The sequence below is a fragment of the Solanum pennellii genome, chromosome 11, assembly GCF_001406875.1.
Source record: "Solanum pennellii chromosome 11, SPENNV200".
Lineage (NCBI taxonomy): Eukaryota > Viridiplantae > Streptophyta > Magnoliopsida > Solanales > Solanaceae > Solanum > Solanum pennellii.
Genome location: NC_028647.1, coordinates 23,250,771 through 23,258,800, shown reverse-complemented (window position 1 = coordinate 23,258,800; position 8,030 = coordinate 23,250,771).

The following is an 8,030-nucleotide window of genomic DNA, read 5'->3' as shown; positions in this document are numbered from 1 at the left end:
TGGGGGGTGGGGGTGGGGGGAGGAGGAGGAGAGGATATTTTTGAGTGAAAAAAATAGTAAAATTCATAAAGTAGAGATTAAAGAAATAGAGATAGATAGATGGGTGAGAAGTTTCAGATATAAAAAGAAAAAGAAAGAATCAAAATCTTTATATAAAATAATGAAAGAACTATGACCTTCTAATTATGGAGTGGTTTTAAGGAAAATGAAAAATTATATAAAAACAGTGAATTACAAAAAAAATGAGGAAATTTGGTACAGAAGAGAATATATGTAAGGAAAGGAATACAGAAAGAGAGGAAAACAATTTTTTCCATCAGAGCACGAAAACAACTATCATAACCCAAACCTTAAATCTATTTCTTCTTATAACCCACACTTACTCTTCCTTCTATAACTCTTTCAATTTCCATGCTAATTTGCAACTTTCCTCATCCATAGATATTTTTGGATTTTTACATTTTTTTGGAAATCAATATAGTATTTTTCCCTTCAACTTCTTACATGTTCCTCTCCTTATAGTTGACTCTTACATTTCATGCTCAAGGAACATCAAATAATCAAGTACAAAGTAGATTCTACCCTCACAACAACACCACTGTCTTTGATCTACATATCATCTTACAAATAATTTATATTCCCTTCTCTGTCTATCTTTACAATGTTTGAAGTATGAATGTTGATTTGATACCTATGATAATGAATTAATAACTGCACCACAAGAGGTGAATCCTTAGTCCACTTTGTCTATTCTCTATTGAACTACATTATTTTAGAAATCACTTCTTTCGATCTTTGTGTTGTTTGCTATTTCATTTTTATTTTTTTTATACATCTTCGATATCGTGATATATAATACATAGGTTCGGTAAAAAATAAGGCAATCGTAGAATTCATACATGGTCACGACTTAAAATTAATCTGTGTACTTATGGTGAGTTAGTCCATACCCATTACATATATGCTCCTATTAATGTTTCTTTCCATGTTATTATTGTTAAGATTTCTATTATTCATGTTACGCTTTTATTTATTACAAAAACCAGAGTCGAAGAATTGCTATATAAAATTTAATGTCAGTGCAAGACATGAAATATGCATTACATCTTTATTTCTATGTTCATGTCCTTGGGAAGTCACTCGTTCATGAATGAATGTAGGGAGGGACACCAAATATTGCATGCTCTATCTTGCTAGCCGCTTGTGTATCTCTTTATTTTAATCTAATTTTGGGTACTAATGTTTAATTTCTTGTGTTGCTGATTTTGCATGACATTTTACATCTTATTTTAATACTTATAAATAATTCCCACATGGAGCTTATTGTTCGTTAAGTCAATTACATAAAAGAGTCTTAACACAGTATTTTTGTGCTTCAAAACCTACCTCATAGTTAAATTTAGTAGTTTTGCTACATGGAGTCTCCATTAGTATTTTTTTTGCATCTTTCAGGTTGGAATCCTTAGGACATGTCTAAATTGTTGAGTATATTCCAACAATGAAGACTATATCTAGTCTTCTTGTCTTGATGTATAGTGAAAAGCAAATAACTATTCAATACATTGTCTCAACTGCTTGTTTGTCAATATCTAGTTTTGTAGCGGTCATGTTGAAGTCTCAATAGGCTTGGCACTTTCCATGAGGTAGCTTATTATCCGATCACCAATATAATTTAGTTGATTGATCATATTACATGTTTATTACTATTGATTTTATAAGGTTAAAGAGAAGTTCAGCTCTCCCATAAAATTCAATCAAACCCATCACTTCCCATTAGCTTGGTAAATGTTTCATATAGTTAATCCAAACTTGGTAAATGTTTCGTAAGGGAAGTTTGTTTGAAAGGGTTTTGATTGAAGTTGTTCTGGTTAGTTTGATTCAGAATAAAAAGTTTCTATCCCTTATTTTTATGATTACGATAATGAACAATGATAAACATATTAAGAGAGAGAGAATTAAATCGACAATAAAACCACATTTCATATGAATATAATTTGTTGTAGAAAAAATGTCCTAATTGAATATAAATTTCTTACTTTGAAATATAATTTAATCAAAGAACTGTGAAAGATGAAAGACATCAGGAGAAATCACTCTAACTTGACGTTTTCAACAACTAATTAAGCTCACAAATTTATAACAAAAAATTATATGTATTTTATAACACCCAAAAATTTTTGAGGTAATACTCAAACCTTCCATTGTTGTGAGTAAGATTCCTTGATCACATTAAATTTTTTAAGTGTTAAACCCACTAGATGTAACACCATAAGTTTTAAGAATAACCAATGAGAAAAGATTTCAAGTGACTCCTAAGTTCCTTTAAGTTTTAAGTCAACTTTAAAAAATCATAATTCCCATTACATGATGAGTTAGCTGTGATAAAAGATATTAATTCCTTTTAATTATCTTTCATACGGTACCTAATTTTCTAAGTTTCGAGTTTGGATGAGTGAGATATGAACTTTTGAAGTTAGGATGTTAAGTTAAGGAAAGTTTACCGAAAACAGTAAGGGGTATTTTGATCTTCTCATTGACTAGTACCATTTAATTAGTTTTTAGTAAGATTTTAAGGGTATAATCTTATTAGGTTCAGTTTCATCATCCTAATATGTGCCTACGGTTTTTTTTAAAAGTTCAAGAAAAATAAGAGAAGAGGATAAAGCGTTCCTCAAGATTCTTGAGTGAAGTCATGGATTTTAGCAATGGGATTGATCCCTAAGAGGTTTGTAAGCTTCCATAGGGTTGGGTTAGTTCACCCACACTCCAATTATGTTATTTTTAGCGAAATTTCATTCTTGAAGTTGAAAGATTTGTGTTCTTGATGAGTTCATGGTAGGTGTTTTTGAAGTTCATTCTAAATCTTGTTGTATTGAGGTTTTGATGATTTCATGAGATGAAATTTAGTAATTTTTGTGTTTTTTTAATATATTAGAATGTAATTAACTTATGTCATCGAATCCAACAGATTAGTGAATAAACAGTTCGATTTTAGGCGAGGTAGGGTGAGAAAACGAGTAAGGAGTTCGACAGATTTTCTTTTTTGGGGACTGGCATGATTTGCTTGCCAAAGCACCCCAAACCTCCTCTGTACATCAGGGGATTGCTCCCGCACCACCCATAACCCTAGGGTCTCCTCCCTCATCAAGTTTGCCTTTGTTGCTCCATTGAGTTTGTTTAAATCACGCCTTTACTCCTTTTCGATTCTAAATACTCTAAGCTTCTTCTAAATACCTAAGATCATTACTAATATGATCATAACCTTTAATTCAAAATTCAAATTCAAGTTAGAGTTAAGAGTTATGTTTTGAAAATTCTTTCCAACATTCTAAGAAAGTCCCTTTGGATTCTTTTGTGGAGTCTTCTACAACTTTTACTGAATTGTTTCAAGGCTCGAGAAATTTTCCATGAGAGTGAGGAGAATGTATTCATGATTCTACACTATCAAATTGATCTTTCATATCATGAACCATAACTCTTGAATGCATAATTCACATTCAAGAGAGAGTTAAGAGTAGAGTTCAAGAATGTTTTTGAGCTCAATTGTGATCCTTTGAGGTAAACTATCAATTTGAACTAAGATTTGAGTAAGTAAGTATGAGAATGAGAAGGGTCATATATATGAGTTCCATATTGATATTTTAAACCTTGAGTCGAGTTGTTCATGCCCATAACTTCTACATGAGTTCCACAAATTGAGCATCATTGAGAGGAGTAGTATCTCCAAGTTCATAGTCTTTAGTATTGAGTTATGTATTCCTTTTGAGATTACATTCCTAATCATGGTACTACTACATGTTACCCATGAATTCCTTGAGTTGAGTAGTTCATGCCCATAATTTGCGTGAACCCTATAAGTTAAAACAATCTTGAGATAACAAGTATCTTTGAGTCCTTGAGTTGAGTAGTTCATGCACATAAGTCAGCATGAACTCTCCAAGTTGAACATCATGAAATCATCCATAAGCATGAGATCACGAACCTTGAATCCATAATCCAATTCAAGGAAATTTAAGATCAAAATTAAGAGAAATTAAGAGTAGAGTCTAGAAGTTAAGAAAAATTCAAAGTAAAGTTTATCAAATTTTCAAAAGTCTTTCACAAACCTTTTCACTTTGTTTTAGAGACTTAAATTTCAAGTTGAGTAAAGCGTAAAGATTCAAGTAATTTCTTCAATGAAGTATATGGGGACTATATATTCCCAAAGAGTTTAAAAACTTTTCACATTTGAGAAAGAAAGGGAACATCGATTCCAAATAAGAGGTTTTAAGATAAGTTTTAAGTAATGATCTCAAATCAAATAAAACAAGTTTTTTTCAAAAAATATATGAGTTTAGTATATTTTTGGAGTAGTATTGAGCACTGATATGGGGATGCGAGTTCATATTAACTCAAGTATTCATTAACAATGTAGTCATCATGGATATTAATGGGTCATACTTTTTAGATTATAACATAAATTAAGCTAGTGTGTCAACTAATTTAAGCGTTCTATATGACTGCAAAGTATAAGAAAGTTCTAGCAGCGTGAGAAAGACGTTGTATCACCACTAAGGCTCATAGTGGTTGTTGTCAGCTATAGAAACTCCCACAGTAAAAATTGCATGGTTCCTCATGGTGTTATTCTTAGTATCAATTGGGGTATGTGAATCCATTCTTTCACTGCACAAGTAGATTTTAAGAGGGAGTATGGACTCCATTCATGCATTGCACAAGAAGACTTTAAGAGAGAGAATGATATGTCTTTTATGATAATATGGTTATGAGTTGACATCATTTTTGTAAAAACTTTTCTTTATATAGCACTTTTTGTAAAACTACTTTGTATTGAAATGATTTATGTTTAGTATCAGGAGTTAAGTTTTTCGAGTTGAGTACCTTAAGTTGAGTGTCTTGAGTTGATATGTGCTTCATTGACTCGAGTATCATATATTTGAGATGAGTATCGAATATGTGTTTATTCTTGAGTATTCTTTGAGTTTAGAGTTCGAGAAGAGATAGGTAAGTTTCCATTTTTATCAAGTTCAAGCTTTTAGAATACTTCTTACATTCTCGTACATTCGATGTATTGAGCCATTTGTCCTGCACCTTTTGATGATGAAGAGACAGGTATTCATGATCATTAACAGGGGATTTGCTGATACTTCTGAGAGTTCAAGTTAGCTATGGTGAGCCTCCTTGCATCCAGAGGATTTCATTTACTTTCAATTTAGTTAGGCTGTCGTAGGTCATCTCCCGACTTCCACCTTTAACAGTTAGAGGCTTCATAGATAGTCTAAATAGTTGAGAAGTGTCTATTATCTATTTTATTAATTGTTTTAAAGACTTAAATTGCCTATTTAATGGTAAGTTAAATATTTTTTAGATTATTTAGATTTTCTTTTAAGTTAAAGCTTTGTAAAGTTGAGTTAATTGAATTTTGTTAAGTTTTAAGATTTGCTTATGTTAATCTTCAACTTGTAGTCAGCCTTTATGAGGGTTTGCTTAGGGAGTAGTAATGGTTGTTGAGTGCAGGCCACATCCAAGGGATAGTCTCGGGTCGTGACAAACATGGTTTCAGAGCATAAACTTCAAGAGTCCTAGGGTGTCTATGAAGTCGTGTTAGTAGGATCTTGTTTATCGTTATGAGGGCCCCAGTTCTAAAATTGAGGGACTAAAACCACTTAATTTAATTTTCCCTTCTTTCATAATCCCATACATGCAATAGAGCTAAGTTATAAAGATCTATTCTAACTTGTGCGTTCTCATAGTCATTTGACTACCCATATACTAGAGGTGGTTTAAAAGTGAAGTTTTATGATCCTTATTGATGATTTGTTCTTAGCAAGAGTCTTAGGAAAGTCATGAGACTCAAGAGAGGCTTAAGAGAAGTCCAGGAGCAAGTTAAGTGTTCAGTTTTAGAGGAATGCATCCATATTCCTATGAAACGTGAATTTTAGCTAAAAGCTAGTTGTACTCTTTTTCTTAATCTTGTTTCAGCTGATATCTTTATGAGAAAGTATGCCTAGATCTTGAATAGTATCTTCACCCGAAAATGTAGCGTAAGCTATGAGATAATGAGTAGTACTAGTTAAAGATCCCAAAATTAGAGGAAAATATGCAGAGGTGTAGTAATCCTACAAAGGGAGATAATGTTTTGAAGGGTTATATTACTATTGTCATGTACCTAGTAAGTTAGTAATGAGTCCCTTATGGGTAGACTAAGAAGTGATGAGTTGTGAAGTGCTCATGATAGGAGGTAGAGTGAGAGGTTCAAGGCGAGATTAATTAGAATATACCTTTATTAGAAAGGGCTTATGATGAGGTCCACTACAAGAAAGGGGAGATATAAAGACATTTTCTAAATTTTGTATTATGATGTATTTGTAATACTGAGGAGGTATTCGTCTTCAGAGAAAATCTTAAAGTATAGCTAATGGTTCGGATAGATTGTTTGAGAAACTAGTGAGATTTTCATGCCCCGAGCTTATACACCGGGCGGGACTGACACTCGAAGACCATTTTTGGCCTTGAGAGAACCCTTTGCCTGACTTACTTAACTTAGTGGAAGACTTAACTCAATAAAACACTGTTATTTAAGAAATGTAGGAATAATAAGTTTGCCAAAATGACACTTAGGTCTCATAACAAGATCTCTACAATACAAAGATGAGAGACTCAAAACTAACTGTCTGAATGTCTATGAATCCTCTAAAATACTAAGATTGTTATTCGGACAAACCCCTCAACATCCTATAAAAGAAAGACTAAAGAACGAATAAAAGTGTCCTCCAAAATGAAAGGAGGCTTGCCACCGACTCCTAGTGCTCAATTGGATCCATGAGGAACTTGATGATGATGATCCTTGTTACCTGGGTCTGCATCATAAGACGATGCAGGGCAACTGCATTACTACATTGATTGTACGAGTATGCAAGTTTGAATGCTAGTAACAACTTAAGCTTAAAAAGAGTAAGAAACAAATCTTACATTGGCTTAGCTCAACTCATGAATAACTTCACCTAATATAAAGCAATAAGACATATGCAATATGTAAAAGCATGTAGAACAATGAAAACACTTAATTAGTTCGTTAAAGAAAAAGCGATAACACACTCAACTTTACTTATATATGAAGTAATATAGTTTCTGTGGGAGATTCTCTTACCGAAAACAATCACTATGAGCCTAATTGTGTTGGGCTTTGTGGAGGCTTGTGAGCCGGCCCGACCCATTACTGAAACCCTAGGTTAACCATTTGGCTTTCCTATAAATATGATCCTTGTATTTGTAATTCCAGAGCAGCACAAGTGAAATAAAATCCTCCTGTTACAGTCGTGGAGTAGGGAAACCGAACCACGTTAAATTCTTGTGTGTCCCGTTTGTGTTCCGTTTCTCTTTTCTCTAGATTATTTGTGTGTGTTGTGTGTTTAATTCCCAACAATTGGTATCAGAGCGAGGTTTCAACAACATTGTAACACAAACTGTGAGAAATTGTCACCTAGGGTTCTTGTGTGAAGAACTGTGTGCAGGGAGGAGTAGCCGCCGTTACCGTGTGGGTAACCTCAAGCAGCAGCCGGCTAGGAGAACCGCGCAGGGTGCGAACAGCCGTCGTCCGTGTGCTGTCCGTCGCGCCGTTCCAGTGGCCGCCGCGTCGAGGAGCCTCAGATCCAGCCGCGAGCGTCCAGATCGTGAGCATCGTCCAAATCGCCGCCCGCTGTCTGTAGACGCCGTTAAGGGAATTGCCGAAGTCCTTTGAGATGGCAGAAGATGGGAAGTTCCGAATTGAGAAGTTCGATGGTACAGATTTCAGTTGGTGGAAGATGCAGATTGAAGATTTGCTGGTTCAGAAAGATTTGGACGTAGTGTTGGGTGACAAGCAAGGAAAATTGTCTGATGCAGAGTGGGCAGTTTTGGATCGGAAAGCTATGTCAGTTATCCGACTCTCGTTGACCAAGAATGTTGCGTTCAACATTCTTAAGGAGAAGACAGCGAAAGGCATCTTGGAAGCCTTGTCTAACATGTACGAGAAGCCATCTGCAGCAAACAAA